We start from the raw sequence: 21,190 nt of genomic DNA on the forward strand, positions 1-21,190 counted from the left end.
TAATAGGCTGAGCACACTCTATAAGGAGCAGGGCCGTTGTTAGGGCGGGGAAACCTGGACATATTTACATCCATGCTCACAATATTGTATTTTGCTGTGATTTACACAAAATCGCAGTAAAATAGCCGCGTTTTTACCGCAATTTTGCACAAATCGCGGCAAGATACAATCAGGGCCGGATTTGTCATTTTTCAGGCACTGGCAGGGCCGATTACAACCCTGACTGGCAGCTGCTATGGGACCCATGGCCGCACTTATATCCCTATGCTCTACGGCCACAGGCTGGTTTAGAACTGCAGGAGCACGTTGATGACATCACAGGTCCGACACAGGCAGCAGGATGTAATCCTACGGAAGCCGGTGAGATGCCTAGCAACATCTGGAGGGCTAAAGTGTGAGACCACTATACAGTGGTCTCTAAACTGTAGCCCTCCAGATGTTGCAAAACTACAACTCTCAGCATGCCCAGACAGCTATTTGCTGTGTGGGCATGCTGGGATTTGCAGTTTTGCAACAGCTTGAGGGCTACAGTTTAGAGATCATTTTGCAGTGGTCTCTAAACTGTGGCCCTCTAGATCTTGCAAAACTACAACTCCTAGCATGCCCACACAGCAGTTTGCTGTCTGGGCATGCTGGGATTTGTAGTTTTGCAACATCTGGAGGGCCACAGTTTGGGATCACTGTGCAGTAGTCTCTAAACTGTAGCCCTCCAGATGTTGCAAAACTGCAAATCCCAGCATGCCCAAACAGCAAACAGCTGTCTCGGCATGCTAGGAGTTGTAGTTGTGTACCTCCAGCTGTTGCATAACTACATCTCCCAGCATGCACTTCGGCGATCAGTACATGCTGGGAGTTGTAGTACATTCACACAGGCGGGGGTTTATGGGGAGTTTCCCGCTAGGAGTTTGTGCTGCGGCAAAAAAAAAGGCCGCAGCTCAAATTTCAAGCAAGAAACTTACTGTAAACCCACCAGTGTGAATGTACCCTGTACATTCACATGGGGGGGGGGGGGCAAACCTCCAGCTGTTTCAAAACTACAACTCCCAGCATGTACTGACAGACCGTGTATGCTGGGAGTTGTACTTATGCAACAGCTGGAGGCACACTGGTTGGAAAATACTGAGTTAGGTAACAGAACCTAACTGAAGGTTTTCCAACCAGTGTGCCTCCAGCTGTTGCAAAAGTACAACTTCCAGCATGCACGGTCTGTCAGTACATGCTGGGAGTTGTAGTTTTGAAACAGCTGGAGGTTTGCCCCCCCCATGTGAATGTACAGGGTACATTCACACTGGTGGGTTTACAGTAAGTTTCTTGCTTGAAGTTTGAGCTGCGGCAAATTTTTCACCGCAGCGCAAACTCCTAGCGGGAAACTCCCCATAAACCCCCGCCTGTGTGAATGTACCCTAAAAACACTACACTACACTAACACATAATAAAGGGTAAAACACAACATATACACCCCCTTACACTGTACCCCAATAAAAATGAAAAACGTATCGTACGGCAGTGTTTCCAAAATGGAGCCTCCAGCTGTTGCAAAACAACAACTCCCAGCATTTCCGGACAGCCACTGACTGTCCAGGCATGCTGAGAGTTTAGCAACAGCTGGAGGCACCCTGTTTGGGAATCACGGGCGTAGAATACCCCTATGTCCACCCCTATGCAATCCCTAATTTAGTCCTCAAATGCGCAAGGTGCTCTCTCACTTCGGAGCCCTGTCGTATTTCAAGGAAAAAGTTTAGGGTCACATATGGGGTATCTCCGTACTCGGGAGAAATTGCACAAGTTTTGGGGGGCTTTTTCTCTTTTTACCCCTAATGAAAAGGAAAAGCTGGGGGCTACACCAGCCTGTTAGTGTAAAAAAAATGCTGGTGTTGCCCCATACTTTTTATTTTCACAAGCGGTAAAAGGAAAAAAAGACCCCCAAAATTTGTAACGCAATTTCTCCTGAGTACGGAAATACCCCATATGTGGGTGTAAAATGCTCTGCGGGCGCACAACAAGGCTCAGGAGTGAGAGCGCACTATGTACATTTGAGGCCTAAATTGGTGATTTGCACAGGTGGTTGATTTTACAGCGGTTCTGACATAAACGCAAAAAAATAAATACCCACATGTGACCCCATTTTTTAAATTACACCCCTCACGGAATGTAGCAAGGAGTACAGTGAGCCTTAACACCCCACAGGTGTTTTCGTTAAAGTTGTATGGGAAAATGGAAAATATATTTTTTTTTCACTAAAATGCTGGTGTTACCCTAAATTTTTCATTTTCACAAGGGAAAATAGGAAAAAAGCCCCCAAAATTTGTAACCCCATTTCTTCTGAGTAAGAACACACCCCATATGTGGATGTAAAGTGCTCTGCGGGCGTAATACAATGCTCAGAAGAGAAGGTGTGCCATTGGGCTTTTGAAGAGAAAATTTGTCCGGAATTGAAGGCCACGTGTGTTTACAAAGCCCCCCTGGTGCCAGAACGATGGACCCCCCCACATGTGACCCCATTTTGGAAACAACACCCCTCATGTAATGTAATAAGGGGTACAGTGATTAGTTACGCCCCACAGGTGTCTGACAGATTTTTGGAACAGTGGTCCGTGAAAATGAAAAATTTTATTTTTCATTTGCACAGCCCACTGTTCCAAAGATCTGTCAAACGACAGTGGGGTGTAAATACTCACTGCACCCCTTATTAAATTCTGTGAGGGGTGTAGTTTCCAAAATGGGGTCACATGTGGGGGGTCCACTGTTCTGGCACCACTGGGGGCTTGGTAAACGCACATGGCCCCTGACTTCCATTCCAAACAAATTCACTCTCCAAAAGCTCAATGGCGCTCCTCCTCTTCTGAGCATTGTAGTTTGCCAGCAGAGCACTTGACGTCCACACATGGGGTATTTCCATACTCAGAATAAATGGGGTTACAAATTTTGGGGGTCATTTTCTACTATTACCCCTTGTAAAAATGTACAATTTGGGGAAAAAACTGCATTTTAGTGAAAATGTTTTTTTCATTTACACATCCAACTTCTAACAAAAAGTCGTCAAACACCTGTGGGGGGTTATGGCTAACTGGACCCCTTGTTACGTTCCTTGAGGCATGTAGCTTCCAAAATAGTATGCCATGTAGGTTTTTTTTTTGCTGTTCTGGCACCATAGGGGCTTCCTAAATACAACATGCCCCCCAAAAACCATTTCAGCAAAATTTGCTTTCCTAAAGCCAAAGGTGATTCCTTCTCTTCTGAGGATTGTAGTGCACCCGGAGAGAATTTTACATCCTAACATGGGGTATTTTAATACTCAGAAGAGATGGGGTTACAAATTTTGGGGGGCATTTTCTAGTATTACTCCTTGTAAAAATTAAAAATTCGGGGGAAAACTAGCATTTTAGTGAAAAAAATATATAATTTACACATCCAACTTAACGAAAAGTCGTCAAACACCTGTGGAGTGTTAAGGCTCACTGTACCCCTTGTTACGTTCCTTGAGGGGTGTAGTTTCCAAAATAGTATGCCATGGTTTTTCTTTTTGCAGTTCTGGCACCATAGGGGCTTCTTAAATGTGACATGCCCCCCAAAAACATTTTCAGAAAAGCTCACTCTCCAAAATCCCACTGTCGCTCCTTCCCTTCTGAGCCCTCTAGTGCACCCGCCGAACACTTGACATACACATATGAGGTATTTTCTTACTCGAGAGAAATTGGGTTACACATTTCAGGAAGATTTCTCTCCTTTTACCCCTTGTAAAAATTCAAAAACTGGGTCTACAAGAACATGCCAGTTTAAAAAATGAAGATTTTGAATTTTCTCCTTCAATTTGCTGCTATTCCTGTGAAACACCTAAATGGATAACAAATCCTTTGAATGTCATTTTGGATACTTTGAGGGGTGCAGTTTTTATAATGGGGTCATTTATGGGGTATTTCTAATAAGAAGGCCCTTCAAATCCACTTCAAAACGGAAATGGTCCCTGAAAATTTTCGATTTTGAAAATTTTGTGAATTTTTTTTAAAATTGCTGCTATACTTTGAAGCCCTCTGATGTTTTCCAAAAGTAAAAACATGTCAACTTTATGATGCAAACACAAAGTAGACCTGCTGTATATGTGAATCAATATATAATTTATTTGGAATATTCATTTTCCTTATAAGCAGAGAGCTTCAAAGTAAAAAAAAAAAAGCAAAATTTCCAATTTTTTTCATCATATTTTGCCATTTTTCACCAAGAAATAATGCAAGTATCGACAAAATTTTACCACTAACATAAGGTAGAATATGTCAGAATGAAAGGTAAAAGCATCCCAGAGTTAATAATGCTTAAAGTGACAGTGGTCATATGTGCAAAATTTGCCGGGTCCTACACTGAAAATTGGCTGGGTACTTAAGGGGTTAAAGGGGTACATCTTTGTTTTAAATCAACTGGTGCCAGAAAGTTAACAGATTTGTAAATTACTTCTATTAAAAAACCTTAATCCTACCTGTACTTATTAGCTGCTGAATATTACAGAGGAAATTCTTTACTTTTTGGAACACAGTGCTCTCTGCTGACATCATGACCACAGTGCTCTCTGCTGACACCTCTGTCCATTTTAAGAACTGTCCAGAGTAGGAGAAAATCCCCATAGAAAACATATGCTGCTCTGGACAGTTCCTAAAATGGACAGAAATGTCAGCAGAGAGCACTGTGGTCATGATGTCAGCAGAGAGCACTGTGTTCCAAAAAGAAAATAATTCCTTCTGTAGTATTCAGCAGCTAATAAGTACTGGAAGGATTAAGATTTTTTTTTATAGAAGTCATTTACAAATCTGTTTAACTTTCTGGCACCAGTTGATAAAAAAAACAAAAACAAAAACAAAAAAAAAAACATTTCCACCGGAGTACCCCTTTAACAAACATAGGAAAGGAGAGTAGAAGATAATGGGGAAAGGATGAGGGGGGGGGGGGGGGGATGGGGCATAGGGATCAGTGTATAGTTACACCTTAGAAATGGGGAGTGGGGTTGTGATTTCATATTTTTTCCACTCAGGACACAGCCAGGTTTTATTTTTGCATTTTCGTTTTTTCCTCCTCGTCTTCTGAGAGTCATAACTCTTATATTTCCATCCACAGACCCAAATGAGGCTTGTTTTGTTTTTTTGCGTGACCAATTGTACTTTGTAATGACATCACTCATTTTACCATAAAATGTACAGCGAACGCAATAAATTATTATTTTGTGGGGAAATTAAAAAGAATACCACCATTTTGCAGCTTTTGCGGGGGGGGGGGGGGGTATAATTTTTAAGCAGTACACTTTACATTAAAAAGTCCATATTTTCTTTATTCTGTAGGTCAATATGATTAAAATGATACCCATGATTACTTGCTTTAATTATTATTGAACTGGTTTTAAAAAAAACAACTCATACTTTTTAACAAAATCAGGATGTAAAATTGCCCTATTCTGACCCCTGTTATCTGTAGTTTTTATTGGTTTCACTTTGGCGTTTATGTCACTTTTTGATCACTTTTTATTTTATTTTCTGAAATAAATGATGTGACCAAAAAGCAGCAATTTGAGTTTTTTTTTTTTTTTTACGTATACAGTGACCCCCTGACCTACGATGGCCCCGACATACGATCATTTCAACATTCGATCACTCTCAGAGGCCATCACATGTTGAAGGCAGCATCAATATACGATGCTTTTGTATGTCGGGGCCATCGCATAAACTGCTATCCGGCAGCGCAGACTGCTTCAGCTGCCACCGCATAGCCGTTTACGGTGCCCCGTGTGGTCCGCTGACGATCACTTACCTGTCCTCGGGGCTCCGGCGCGTCCTCTTCGGGATCCCCTGCATCTCCATCGTCGTCATCACGTCGCTGCGCACGCCGTCCCGTCATCCAATAGGAGCGGCGTGCGTAGCGACGTGATGGCGGTGACGGAGAGCGAGGATGCCGGGGAGGCAGAGGTCTTGCCGGAGCGTTGGGGACACCACGGCGCGGCGACAGCGACATCCAGGGCAGCGGTGACGGTCCGGAGCGGCGGGGACACGTACGGCGAGTACAACCTCCAATACCAGTGGTCTTCAACCTGCGGACGTCCAGATGTTGCAAAACTACAACTCCCAGCATGCCCAGACAGCCGTTGGCTGTCTGGGCATGCTGGGTGTTGTAGTTTTGCAACATCTGGAGGTCCGCAGGTTGTAGACCACTGTCCTATACTTTACATTGCACGGATCCCTCAACATACGATGGTTTCAACAAACGATGGTCCATTTGGAACGGATTACCATCGTATGTTGAGGGACCACTGTACACTGTTCACTGTACGGGATCATTATATATTATTTAAATCGGGCACCAAAAGCCAGAAGAAGACCAGGACCGGAGGACGGGACTGCGATACTGGCGACACCAGGGGAGTGGTGAAAGGTTAGTTAAAGTTTATTATTTTTATTCTGGCAGCCCGGACATAGTGCATAATTTTTTTTTTTGTACTGAAGTTCTCCTTCCGGGTACATTCACACGCTCGTAACTAGCAGCCGGTTTCCCACAGCAGAAAAACCTGTGAAGGTTTCGCTACCGTTCATTTTAACGGGACTGCAAACCTGCCACTATTACGGACTGTCCATGTGCCCAAACAAGTGCATGGTAGCGCAACGCACAGTGGAAACCTACTGCTAGTTAGGAACGTGTGAACGTTCTCTTAAACACAGAAAACATTTACTATAGATCTTAGATTTGGACCCTGATACGTTTGTGTTATGGCCTTAAATGCTTTTCCCCCCCATTGGGATCTTAGGCCGTATTCACATGATGCGTGATCAGTAACCTAGTGCTGTGTATTCTGTATCACAAAACAGAGGAAACCAGGAAAATCTTTGGTCATGCAATTCGGGGGGCCCTATATTTAATTTTGCCCAGGGTCACACTTAGTCTAAAACCGGCCCTGGTAAGGAGCCGGGGCCCCAGGAAGAAGACCAGCACCGGAGGACCAGGAGGCCGATATTGGCGCAACGGGGAATGTAGGAAGGTGAGTTAGTGTTTTTTTTTTTTTTTTTTTTTTAGTTTTTGCAGCCCGGGCGCAGGGGAAACAAAAAATGTTTCACCACAGTTCTCCTTTAAGGCCAAAATGGGCTGTGTCTTTAAAGGGGTACTCCGTTGGAAAACTTTTTTCTTTTAATCAACTGGTGCCAGAAAGTTAAACAGATTTGTAAATTACTTCTATTAAAAAAATCTTAATCCTTTATGTACTTATTAGCTTCTGAATACTACAGAGGAAATTCTTTTCTTTTTGGAACACAGTGCTGTCTGCTGACATCACGAGCACAGTGCTCTCTGCTGACATCTCTGTCCATTTTAGGAACTGTCCAGAGCAGCATATGTTTGCTATGAAGATTTTCTCCTACTCTGGACAGTTCTTAAAATGGACAGAGATGTCAGCAGAGAGCACTGTGTTCCTGATGTCAGCAGAGAGTTCTGTGTTCCAAAAAGAAAATAATTTCCTCTGTAGTATTCAGCAGCTAATAAGTACTGGAAGGATTAAGATTTTTTTATAGAAGTAATTTACAAATCTGTTTAAAGGGGTATTCCGGGCAAAAATTTTTATCCTCTATCCAAAGGATAGGTGATAAGATGTCTGATCGTGGGGAGCCCGCTGCTGAGACCCCCCGCGATCTCCCTGCAGCACCCGCATTCTATGCGGGTGCTGAATCTCAAGTTTTGGAAACCTCCGGGTTTCCGAGACTGGGGACGTGACGTGAATGGAGGGGGCGTGACGTCACCTTCCCCCGCGATCAGACATCTTATGCCCTATCCTCTGGATAGGGGATAAAATGTTTTTGCCAGGAATACCCCTTTAACTTTCTGGCACCAGTTGATTAAAAAAAAAAAAAAAATTTCCACCAGAGTACGCCTTTAAAGGGTCAATGTATTTCTTTACTTCTGGAATTTGCATAGCACTGACTTATTCTGCTGCGCAGGACAGAAATGGTCAACATCTACACCAGTCCCCTCCCCCATGGGGGCTGATTACAATATTATTGCCCTATTTCAGATGCCCTTTGGGGGCAGTATTTCCAGGACTCTATTGGTTTTCAACTTTCTGCGTGACTTAAGGGTCAAAGTCATCTTTATGGGAAAGTACATAACATAACCGAATGTGACTCTTGTGTGTTTTTTCCTCTGACATATTTTTAGAGCTTAAAGACCAGTCATCACCTTTTTAACCCAATCATCTACATCACCCATAATGCAACGTTGCTCTGTTGATCTTAAGTGAGGATGAGACCATATGACAAATGTCATCCTTGCATTGATGTCTGGGCTGAGAAGCACATATATATATATATATATATATATATATATATATATATATATATATATAATTTCCAGACAATGTCACGGGAAACTAGAGACTTTTCCAAACCAATGTGAATTTTTTTCCTACTTTTTTTTTTTGATACTTTTACCCATAGTCTTGGCCCCTGTGAAGAATTTTTTGACCGAAGCCACCAGAATTAATTTCTCATCCTTCTAAACATTGCCCTGGGATGTAATCTGCCCACAGGATGGGCCGGGCAACTTGTGTCTTATCTGGGAGACAACAAACCCCCTGGAAGGAAAAAAAAAAAGAAATACCAGTCGCTTCAAACATCAATCCTCTGTCTTTTGTTTGGTGAATTGTAGTAAACAGAACAATCACGGCTCCGGTGTTTTTGTTCCACCTTCCTGTCGGGAGCGGGCACACTCTGTACGGCTATTTATACGTTTTCCTAATGCAGTGTACTTTCTGACCAGGGTGCCCCCAGCTGTTGCAAAACTACGACTTCCAGCATGCCGAGGCAGTCAAAGGCTTATACCCGGGATCAACAAGTCCTAGTTGCTAGGTCACCATGGCAACTGAAAATTTCTCCCTGGTGCCGCGGTGATTGCCAACCCTGTGGCCTGTGTGCGCAGCTGACCAAGAGCCAGGGTGACAGCTCGCACTTATACCGCTTTTTACCTGGACGACTTTCCCATCCTGTATTCCACTATGGGATTCAGAATGTCGTGTGCATCGGCCAATGAGAAGGCTCAGAACTGCCCGTCGTCTTTCATTGGCTCTCCACTGATGCGAAGGGCAGAGTAATTGGAAGAGGCTGGAGACAAAGGAGGAGGGTCAGAATGAGGTGGAGGCAGCCTTCGTTTTCATAGTTTGACCAGGTGGGCTGGAGGGTTTGGGACCGGAGCCTTTTGCGTTGTGGGGATGACACTGAATTGCAGAGTACTGCTGCGGGGTGATCCTCTTCCCGACCATGACCTATATTTACGTCATGGGTCGAGTGAGGGAGATTGATTCGTGCCCAAGAGTCGTGCTCATGTCATACCCGGAAGGTACCGGCTGCCATCTGCAACTGACATCAGCCGATAATGACAGACATTGCTGGTAATGTCTGTCATTTACCTGTTTAAATGCTGCATTTGAATAGTTATGGCGTGCATACCTGGTGGTCCAGTGGGTCTATAGCCCCCTATGATTTAATTGTGGGGTGCCGATAGGTTCTCAGGCCAGCCCAGGGCCTGTATTAGGCCTCAGTGCAGGCTGTGAATCTGCAGTTTGTACCTTCTGCCTTAAAGGGGTACTACAGGGAATGAAACCCATAGGCCATCCTTTCCCTCTCACCAACCTATTTATTTGTCTAAACGTAATCCATTAGCTATATAGAGCAGTCTCTCTCTTTCAGCTGTCACTTACATGCAGGGAGTGAGAGAAAGACGTCATTCTTAGATCCTGCTTGCCTTTGTGCAAAGCCCTCACTGAGACTAGCCCCCACCCTCCTGCAAGACTAAAACCAAGTGGTTTATGTCTTGTAAAAGGGTGTGTGATCTTGCCGGGAGAGAAACAGCCCAGTGTCTCCTCAGCACATAACACTGCTCTATGCCTCCTGTAGATCTAATCACTGACTGCTGCCATTCAGAGCATATCATGATTTATTCCTGGGAGGAAGGATGGTTTGAAAGAAAAGACTTGTACAGTGTGTGCTACTGACTGTGTTTACAACAACACAGTGTGCACACAGATAGTAAAGGCAATTTGCTGGCAGCCATTACACAGAGCTGTACTGATTGCTGGGAGTTGTAATCTATTCAGGAGAAACCAGGGGCGACAGGAGCTGGCAAAATCACAAGGATAACTACAAGGGACACAGAAGAGGTATTGTGGTGGCTTTGGTGCATTTTTCTTTTTCTTAACTTTCTCGGAGCACCTCTCTGCTATAGATGCAGATGGGATAAACAGCCTGTCTCACTGACACATATACATATCATTTGTGCATGCGACCTTGACACAATAAATATAATCACAAGAGCTGAAATACTCTGTTCTACTGGGAATTCCACTCTTTCCACTATGTAATTGCCAGCACACTCCTCTGGTAAATTCAGCTGATTGGACAGGATTTGGTAAGACACAGCCCTGTCTATATAAGGTCTCACAGCTGACAATGTATATCAGAGCAAAAAACAAGCCATCAGGGGGAAAGAATGGCCTGTAGAGCTCAGAGACAGGATTGTGTGGAGGCAGAGATATGGAGAAGGGGACAAAAACATTTCTGCTGCAGTGAAAGTTTCCAAGAGCTCAGTGTTCTCCATTATTCTTACATGGAAGAAGAAGGAACAACCAGGACTCTTCCTAGAGCTGCCAAATCCCCAATTAAGTAACCGGGGAAGAAGGGACTTGGTAAGAGAGGAGACCAAGAACCCAATGGTCACTGAGCTCCAAAGATCTTGTGTGCAGATGGGAGAAACTTCCAGAATGTCCAGAACCATCACTGCAGCCTCCACAATCTGGGCTTTATGGGAGAAAGAAGCCTCCTCAGTAATAACAAATAGAAGACGCCTGAAGATTACAGAAAAGGATCTAAAGGATCAGACTGTGAGGAACAATATTTCTGATCTGATGGAACCAAAATTGAATTTTTTTAATTCATTTCTAAATATCATGTCTGGAGGAAACCAGGTACTGCCCATCAACTGCCCAATACCATCCCTACAGTGATCATGGTGGGGCAGCATCATGTCTGGGGGAAACCAGGCACTGCCCATCACCTGCCCAATACCATCCCTACAGTGATCATGGTGGGGGCAGCATCATGTCTGGAGGAAACCAGGTACTGCCCATCACCTGCCCAATACCATCCCTACAGTGATCATGGTGGGGGCAGCATCATGACTGAGGGAAACCAGGCACGGCTCATCACCTGCCCAATACCATCCCTACAGTGATCATGGTGGGGGCAGCATCATGTCTGGGGGAAACCAGGCACTGCCCATCACCTGCCCAATACCATCCCTACAGTGATCATGGTGGGGGCAGCATCATGTATAGAGGAAACCAGGCACTGCCCATCACCTTCCCAATACCATCCCTACAGTGATCATGGTGGGGGCAGAATCATGTCTAGGGGGAAACCAGGCACTGCCCATCACCTGCCCAATACCATCCCTACAGTGATCATGGTGGGGGCAGCATCATGTCTGGGGGAAACCAGGCACTGCCCATCACCTGCCCAATACCATCCCTACAGTGATCATGGTGGGGGCAGCATCATGTCTGGGGGAAACCAGGCACGGCTCATCACCTGCCCAATACCATCCCTACAGTGATCATGGTGGGGGCAGCATCATGTCTGGGGGAAACCAGGCACTGCCCATCACCTGCCCAATACCATCCCTACAGTGATCATGGTGGGGGCAGCATCATGTATAGAGGAAACCAGGCACTGCCCATCACCTTCCCAATACCATCCCTACAGTGATCATGGTGGGGGCAGCATCATGTCTGGGGGAAACCAGGCACTGCCCATCACCTGCCCAATACCATCCCTACAGTGATCATGGTGGGGGCAGCATCATGTCTGGGGGAAACCAGGCACTGCCCATCACCTGCCCAATACCATCCCTACAGTGATCATGGTGGGGGCAGCATCATGTCTGGGGGAAACCAGATACTGCCCATCACCTGCCCAATACCATCCCTACAGTGATCATGGTGGGGGCAGCATCATGTCTGGGGGAAACCAGGCACTGCCCATCACCTGCCCAATACCATCCCTACAGTGATCATGGCGGGGACAGCATCATGTCTGGGGGAAGCCAGGCACTGCCCATCACCTGCCCAATACCATTCCTACAGTGATCATGGTGGGGGCAGCATCATGTCTGGGGGAAACCAGGCACTGCCCATCACCTGCCCAATACCATCCCTACAGTGATCATGGTGGGGGCAGCATCATGTATAGAGGAAACCAGGCACTGCCCATCACCTTCCCAATACCATCCCTACAGTGATCATGGTGGGGGCAGCATCATGTCTGGGGGAAACCAGGCACTGCCCATCACCTGCCCAATACCATCCCTACAGTGATCATGGTGGGGGCAGCATCATGTCTGGGGGAAACCAGGCACTGCCCATCACCTGCCCAATACCATCCCTACAGTGATCATGGTGGGGCAGCATCATGTCTGGGGGAAACCAGATACTGCCCATCACCTGACCAATACCATCCCTACAGTGATCATGGTGGGGGCAACATCATGTCTGGGGGAAACCAGGCACTGCCCATCACCTGTCCAATACCATCCCTACAGTGATCCTGGTGGGGACAGCATCATGTCTGGGGGAAGCCAGGCACTGCCCATCACCTGCCCAATACCATCCCTACAGTGATCATGGTGGGGGCAGCATCATGTCTGGGGGAAACCAGGCACTGCCCATCACCTGCCCAATACCATCCCTACAGTGATCATGGTGGGGGCAGCATCATGTCTGGAGGAAACCAGGCACTACCCATCACCTGCCCAATACCATCCCTACAGAGATCATAGTGGGGCAGCATCATGTCTGGAGGAAACCAAGTACTATCCATCACCTGCCCAAGACCAGCCCTATAGTGATTATGGTGGGGGCAGCATAATGTCTGGGAGAAACCAGGCACTGCCCATCAACTGCCCAATACCATCCCTACAGTGATCATGGTGGGGCAGCATCATGTCTGGAGGAAACCAGGTACTGCCCATCACCTGCCCAATACCATCCCTACAGTGATCATGGTGGGGGCAGCATTATGTCTGGGGGAAGACAGGCACTGCCCATCACCTGCCCAATACCATCCCTACAGTGATCATGGTGGGGGCAGCATCATGCATAGAGGAAACCAGGCACTGCTCATCACCTTCCCAATACCATCCCTACAGTGATCATGGTGGGGGCAGCATCATGTCTGGGGGAAACCAGGCACTGCCCATCACCTGCCCAATACCATCCCTACAATGATCATGGTGGGGGCAGCATCATGTCTGGGGGAATCCAGATACTGCCCATCCCCTGCCCAATACCATCCCTACAGTGATCAAGGTGGGGGCAGCATCATGTCTGGGGGAAACCAGATACTGCCCATCACCTGCCCAATACCATCCCTACAGTGATCATGGTGGGGGCAGCATCATGTCTGGGGGAAACCAGGCACTGCCCATCACCTGCCCAATGCCATCCCTACAGTGATCATGGTGGGGACAGCATCATGTCTGGGGGAAGCCAGGCACTGCCCATCACCTGCCCAATACCATCCCTACAGTGATCATGGTGGGGGCAGCATCATGTATAGAGGAAACCAGGTACTGACCATCACCTTCCCAATACCATCCCTACAGTGATCATGGTGGGGGCAGCATCATGTCTGGGAGAAACCAGGCACTGCCCATCACCTGCCCAATACCATCCCTAGAGTGATCATGGTGGGGGCAGCATCATGTCTGGGGGAAACCAGGCACTGCCCATCACCTGCCCAATACCATCCCTACAGTGATCATGGTGGGGGCAGCATCATGTCTGGGGGAAACCAGATACTGCCCATCACCTGCCCAATACCATCCCTACAGTGATCATGGTGGGGGCAGCATCATGTCTGGGGGAAACCAGGCACTGCCCATCACCTGCCCAATACCATCCCTACAGTGATCATGGTGGGGACAGCATCATGTCTGGGGGAAGCCAGGCACTGCCCATCACCCGCCCAATACCATCCCTACAGTGATCATGGTGGGGGCAGCATCATGTCTGGCGGAAACCAGGCACTGCCCATCACCTGCCCAATACCATCCCTACAGTGATCATGGTGGGGGTAGCATCATGTCTGGAGGAAACCATGCACTACCCATCACCTGCCCAATACCATTCCTACAGTGATCATAGTGGGGGCAGCATCATGTCTGGAGGAAACCAAGTACTTTCCATCACCTGCCCAATACCAGCCCTATAGTGATCATGGTGGGAGCAGCATAATGTCTGGGAGAAACCAGGCACTGCCCATCACCTGCCCAATACCATCCCTACAGTGATCATAGTGGGGGCAGCATCATGTTTGGAGGAAACCAAGTACTACCCATCACCTGCCCAATACCAGCCCTATAGTGATCATGGTGGGGGCAGCATAATGTCTGGGAGAAACCAGGCACTGCCCATCACCTGCCCAATACCATCCCTACAGTGATCATAGTGGGGGCAGCATCATGTTTGGAGGAAACCAAGTACTACCCATCACCTGCCCAATACCAGCCCTATAGTGATCATGGTGGGGGCAGCATAATGTCTGGGAGAAACCAGGCACTGCCCATCACCTGCCCAATACCATCTCTACAGTGATCATGGTGGAGGCAGCATCATGTCTGAAGGAAACCAGGCACTGCCCATCACCTGCCCAATACCACCCCTACAGTGATCATGGTGGAGGCAGCATCATACTGTGGGGACAGGAAGACTGGTCAGGGTTAAAGGAAAGCTGAGATATTGTTAATGAAAGCCTGAGCCTGAGGGCTCACAGACGTTAAAGGCGGTCAAAGTGGGGGGGGGATAAGAGCCCTTAAAGGGGTACTCCGCTGCTCAGCGTTTTGGAACAACCTGTTCCGAATGCTGGAGCAGTTGCCGGTAGCTCGTGACATCATAGCCCCACCACCTCATGACTTCACGCCCTGCCCCCTCAATGCAAGTCTATGGGAGGGGGCGTGATGGCTGTCACGCCCCCTCCCATAGACTTGCATTGAGAGGGGCAGGCGTGAAGTCATGAGGGGGCGGGGCTATGACGTCACGAGCTCCCGTCACCGGCTCCAGCGTTCGGAACAATTTGTTCCAAATGCTGAGCAGCGGAGTACCCCTTTAAGGTCTGTTTGGAACAGAGCAACTTTGTAGTGTGAAAGTAGTCCTTAGGCTAAGTTTCTACTTGTTTTTTTGTCCTGCATTTTTTGGGTTGAAAAAAACGCATGAAAAAACAACAGTGCAATGTCCTGCGTCTGGCATTTTTTCTGGCGTTTTTTCATTTGTGTGGAAATTGCACCTTGGAAGTTTGTTTTGGTACCCAAAAGGTGTTGGGTACCAAAAAAAAAAAAGGATGCAGTAGTGATGGAAAACATTTTATTTAACAAAATGTATATATTTTAGAACAACATTTTTATTAATTGTTAATAAAGTGTGTATGTTTCACTTTTTTTCTCTATTTCTTTTACATTTTTTTAGGTAGTACTACTACTCCCAGCATGGAAAGACTGTTCCATGATGGAAGTAGTAGTACCTGTAGTAATAGACATATAGCCCAGGGTCTCAGTCCTGACACCCGATGTGATCGTCCATAATATAGCAGAGATGCGGCTGTATACAGCGCTCACATCTCTGCTCTGTCCTCCGGCCAGTGATGTGAATAGAACATCACTCATTCATATTTTCCGCCCAGAGCTGTGATTGGCCGGATGGTGGCAGCCAATCACAGCTCTGAGGGAAATATGAATGAGTGAGTGGCCGGAGTACAGTGCAGAGATGCGAGCGCTGTATACAGCTGCTCCATCTCTGCAATAGACAGGACGATCACAGAGGGTGTCAGTAGTGATACCCGCTGTGATCTGTTCTTACCTGCAGGTACTCATACTCCCAACATGGAGCACACTCTGCTCCATGCTGGGAGCTGTAGTACCTGCATTAATAGACAGATCGCAGCGAGTGTAACTTCGGACACGTGCTGTGATCTGTCTATTAATGCAGGTACTACAGCTCCCAGCATGGAGCAGAGTGTGCTCTATGTTGGGAGTAGTACCTGCAGTTAAGGAAAGATCACAGCGGGTATCACTCCTGACACCCCCTGTGATCCTCCTGTATAATGTATAGATGCGGCGGACGCTCTTCTATGGTCCCCTGCACTGACGTATATATACACATATTCATATATCCCACAGAGAGCTGTGATTGGCTGGAACCATCTGGCCAATCACAGCTCTCTGCAGGAAATATGAATATGTGTATATATACATCAGTGCAGGGACCATAGAGGAACAGCCGCCCGCATCTATACATTTTACAGAAAGATCGCAATGGGCGATCTGTCAATTAGTACAGGTACTACTACTCCCATCATGGAACCGTGTGTTCCATGCTGGGAGTAGTAGTACTACCTAAAAAAAAAAAAAACATAAGAAATAAGGGAAAAACACGCACACACTACATTTTTTATAATTGTCTGCTACATTTTTAGGTCCCTGCCCACCCACATAAATTGATCCCTGTTTAAAAATTAATAAAAATTTGGTTATAAAAAAGATAAATTTCGTTAGATAAATTTTTTCCATCACTACTGTATTTTTTTTATTTTTTATGTTTTTTAATGGTACCCTACGAAATTTTATTAAAAAAGGTATCTCCATCACATTTTTGGATCGCTAAAGTCCAAAAAATAATAAAAACGGCCTGCAAAAACACCAAAGTTAAAACCCACACATCATTTTTCTTGGCGTTTTTTCATTCCCATAGACTTCTATGCGAGAAAAACGCCACAATTTTGACAAAAAAAATCGCTAGTGGCTCAACATGCTGCGATTTTGGAAAACCGCCAAGGAGCTGAAAAACGCCAAAAAAAGAGTAAACAAAAAAAAAAGAGGATAAAAAAACGCCAAAGTGAAAAAGTGGAAAAAGTGGAAAATAAGATTTTTGAAATTTCTCATTGGCCGAAAAAACACTATGCAGCAGAATTGGCGTTTTTTATGGCGTCCCCCCCCCCCCCCCCAAAAAAAAACAAGTAGAAACTTAGCCTTAGGGTACGTTCACACGCGCGCGGATTTTCACAGCGTATTTAGCTGCAGATCCGCTGGTGAAGGCCCCGCTCTATGCTGCCTTTACTTGTGCCTGCTGGAAATGGCAATACGCCGCTACGAGCAGACACACTGCAGCGATGCAGCACCACTCTCCCTGCTCTGAGTTAGGCAGAGAGCTCCTGCGATGTGCGAGTATACTGCGACTCGCACATTGCAGTGTGTCTGCTCGTAGTGGCGTATTGCAGCTACCAGCAGGCACATGTAAAAACAGCAGAGAGCGGGGCCTTCACCAGCGGATTTGCAGCGTAAAATCCGCTGTAAATCCGTGCATGTGAACGTACCCTTATAGTCTGTCATACATGCATCTCCTGAAACACTCTGCAGCTTGCTTCCTGTCCCCATAGAACAGTTTAGATAGAAAAAGTAAAAAAAAAAATTCAGATATGTAGCTAAAAGAGGTATAAACCTTGCAGTCACATCCAGTCTCTAAAAACATTAGTGGTCTCCAGCCTGTGTCTCCGCAGCTGCTGTCAAACTACAACTCTGAGCATATTCTGACCTGCACAATATTTACAGGTCACAGTCACCTCTAAATCCTGTTTATCACATTAAATTTGTAACTGTAACAAATATTTATAGTAACAACAAATATCCCTGAGATACATGTAACTATGGATGCTGCATTGTTCAGTCCACGAAATGCGTCGGTATAACAATGGGATGTAAAAAACTGGTGTAAACATGTGGGATACAAAGTGCAGAAGAGATGACACAGACAACACAATGTGCATCAAACTGCCCAAAAATAATCATCTACACAGTGCAAAACATCATCTGATCTCAGAATAGAAAAGAATCAATGTTTTATAGAGAAAGACACTGCAGGAAAATGACTGAACTAAATATATCTCATTATAAACCAAGGAGAGAGACGAAAACAACGGGAAAAACACTGACACCTCTGACTCAGCAAAACATCACCCCAGACTGTCATATAATGCGTCCGAGCTGCACATATATAACAATATACAGTGTATACCCAGGTTATATCAGCATGGTCCATATCACTATATACAGGAGATATATAACTTATACCAGCTGTACATATATATTATATACAGTATATACCAGGTTATACCAGTATGGTCCATATCACTATATACAGGAGATATATAACTTATACCAGCTGTACATATATATTATATACAGTATATACCAGGTTATACCAGCATGGTCCATATCACTATATACAGGAGATATATAACTTATACCAGCTGTACATATATATTATATACAGTATATACCCAGGTTATATCAGCATGGTCCATATCACTATATACAGGAGATATATGACTTATACCAGCTGTACATATATAATTATATACAGTTTATACCCAGGTTATATCAGCATGGTCCATATCACTATATACAAGAGATGTATAACTTATACCAGCTGTACATATATATTATATACAGTATATACCAGGTTATACCAGCATGGTCCATATCACTATATACAGGAGATATATGACTTATACCAGCTGTACATATATAATTATATACAGTTTATACCCAGGTTATATCAGCATGGTCCATATCACTGTATACAAGAGATATATAACTTATACCAGCTGTACATATATATTATATACAGTATATACCCAGGTTATACCAGCATGGTCCATATCACTATATACAGGCGATATATAACTTATACCAGCTGTACATATATATTATATACAGTATATACCAGGTTATACCAGCATGGTCCATATCACTATATACAGGAGATATGTAACTTATACCAGCTGTACATATATATAATATACAGTATATACTCAGGTGATACCAGCATGGTCGATATCACTATATACAGGAGATATATAACTTATACCAGCTGTACATATATATTATGTGCGAAGGTTAATTGACTGAGTCACTTAACCTGTGTTTGTGGGAGGGGCGGTACTTGCGCTTAAAAGCCACGGCTCCCTGTGTACAGTGCGCCACGGCTCTCGCGTTGTTTGGAGTCCGTGACGTCAGACGCTGGGGGAAGTCTCTCCAGCCTCGTGTTCGTTCCTGTGCTCTGCTGTGCACGTCATTTCAGGTTAGTTCAGACGCTAGGTAGGGGGTGACGGCGGAGCAGGTCCGGGGGGTGACTGCAGGAGTCTGGGGGCTCGTGTCTTGATGAACCCTGCAGTTGTCTCCTGTGCCCTGCCTTTCGCATGTTGGTGTTGTTGTGGTTCAGCATCTGTAGCGGGCTGCTAAGCAACGTTGCGCGCTTCCAGCTGCCCGGCTCTGCATGTCGGGGGTTTGTTTTCAGATGTGTGGTGCTGGTTTGGGGAGGTGACAGCGGGAGTTACCTTCGGAGCATATGTCCTTCGGAGCTCCGCGGTATTCTCCCGTCCCGTTCCGCTGCCTTACGCATGCCGGCTTTCTTATTCGGTCACCAGTCTCAGCCGGCAGCCAGTTCGTTACACACCTCCTGCGGCTCAGCTCTGCATGCTGGGTGCTTGTTTGCATACTGTAGGTATTATAGTCTTGTAGTTCTAGGTGTTAGTCTTAGTGTCAGTGCACGTTGACTACTGGTCAGGACGCTTCGTTAATGTGTCACAGATGTCCCTGCTGTGTATTTCACTGGTTGACGCGTTTGTTCCGCAGTTGCTTCTCATATACCTAATCTCTTTCATATTCCATGTATTTTACACTGTTGCTCCTTGTATCTACACTTCGGACGCATACATTGGTCCGTATTAGTCATGTTTTAACTCATGAGTCTGTTAGTTCGTTAGTTGTTGTTTTTGAAAAAAAAAAATATATATATATATATATATATATATATATATAAATAAATAAATTAATAAATAAATTTAAAAAAATAGATATATATATAATCAATCAAACTCACATTCCTTCTGCATACGCTGCTGATACACTGCCACTATATGCTCCGCTATTTGTCTGGTACTATAATTCTGTTCTCACATGGTCGATTTGCCTTCCGCTGTTTTGCCTCTGTCTTCATGGTATTTATTGCTTCATGGTATTTATTGCTAGTCGTAGTTATTTACTTTGCTCGTTGTTTGGTACCGTTTTACTCTAACTTGTTGTGGTAGTGAATAAGGCGGTTGTTCCTAAATTAGTTTGCCTGGCTTGTAGCATGGTCTTCAATGTGCGCTGCTGTTTTATTGTTCCTGTGCTCCCATGGTTACTCTATTACCTGGCTAGGTGTTTATGTTATGTTACTGGCTAATTCTTCGTCATAGCCTCACTAAGCGCCTTGTAGGTGTTGATCCACGCCTGTACCTATTCAGTTATGTGGTGGGTTTACCTTTGCCATTATTCTTGTTTTTACATTTTAGTTTTTCTCCTTGCCCTTACGTAGTATTGTGCCTTACAATCGTTTGTCATTGTCGGTCAAGTGGTGTATTTACGTTGGTTTTCCTATTTTCAGTTTATTCGCAAGAAATCTACCTCCTGCATTAGACCATCGTCTTACTAGCTCAGTAACGCTGTGTAGCTGTCTAGGCTCGAAGTTCATCTTTACGCAAGTTCGCTGTCCTCGGCCCGGTCGCTTTTAGGTAAAAAGAGAAAAAAGAGTATATTTGGAATTTTGCATATATGTATATAGGTGTTAATTTAAAGTTTTATGTTCATGCAAGTTGTTTTTTCTTCCCCCAACTCGCCCTTTGGGGCTCGGTTGGTGTCCTTTCCACCGACTCAACTCGTCTTTGGGTCCTCGTGTGGATCTGCCTTAGCCTGTGTGTTGTTAAGTTATATGCCTGTGTGTTTTATTCAGCAGTTGTCCACGCACGCTCTTGTGGCTTAAACGTCTGCTGTCGTGAACTTCGTGTTGGCTTACCACCCTTGGTACAGGTATGTGCAGTCTATTTTTTGGGTTAGTTATAGTAAACGTTCTCTTCATACGGTTCTCCTTTGGCTCGCAGTGTTCATCCTGGTGGTCTCGCCTCGCTTCAGCTTCTACGTTGTTCCAGCGCCTGTTCGTGTCGAGATTGACCGTCATAACCCAGTTGTCAAGGTGCGGTCTGTTTTAGGCTTCAGGAAGCCCAGGTATTCATGTCTTAGTTCGTTACCCATTACG

The 21,190-nt window shown here is 45.5% G+C and overlaps 1 protein-coding gene across 6 annotated transcripts in view; it reads right to left on the minus strand.

Moving 5' to 3' along the window:
• GPR20 (G protein-coupled receptor 20) overlaps positions 1–21,190 on the minus strand; it is a 134,965-nt gene that overhangs the window by 49,175 nt on the left and 64,600 nt on the right. Inside the window, exon 1 of one of the 6 annotated variants that reach the window (XM_056518662.1) lies at positions 8,617–8,635. The exons of the other annotated variants lie outside the window; for them this stretch is intronic. The gene's annotated coding sequence lies outside the window, so the exon portion shown is untranslated. Of the gene's footprint in view, positions 1–8,616; positions 8,636–21,190 lie in introns of those variants that run through there. 6 annotated transcript variants of the gene reach the window in all.

This window comes from Hyla sarda, chromosome 5 (assembly GCF_029499605.1).
Source record: "Hyla sarda isolate aHylSar1 chromosome 5, aHylSar1.hap1, whole genome shotgun sequence".
NCBI classification, from domain to species: Eukaryota; Metazoa; Chordata; class Amphibia; order Anura; family Hylidae; genus Hyla; species Hyla sarda.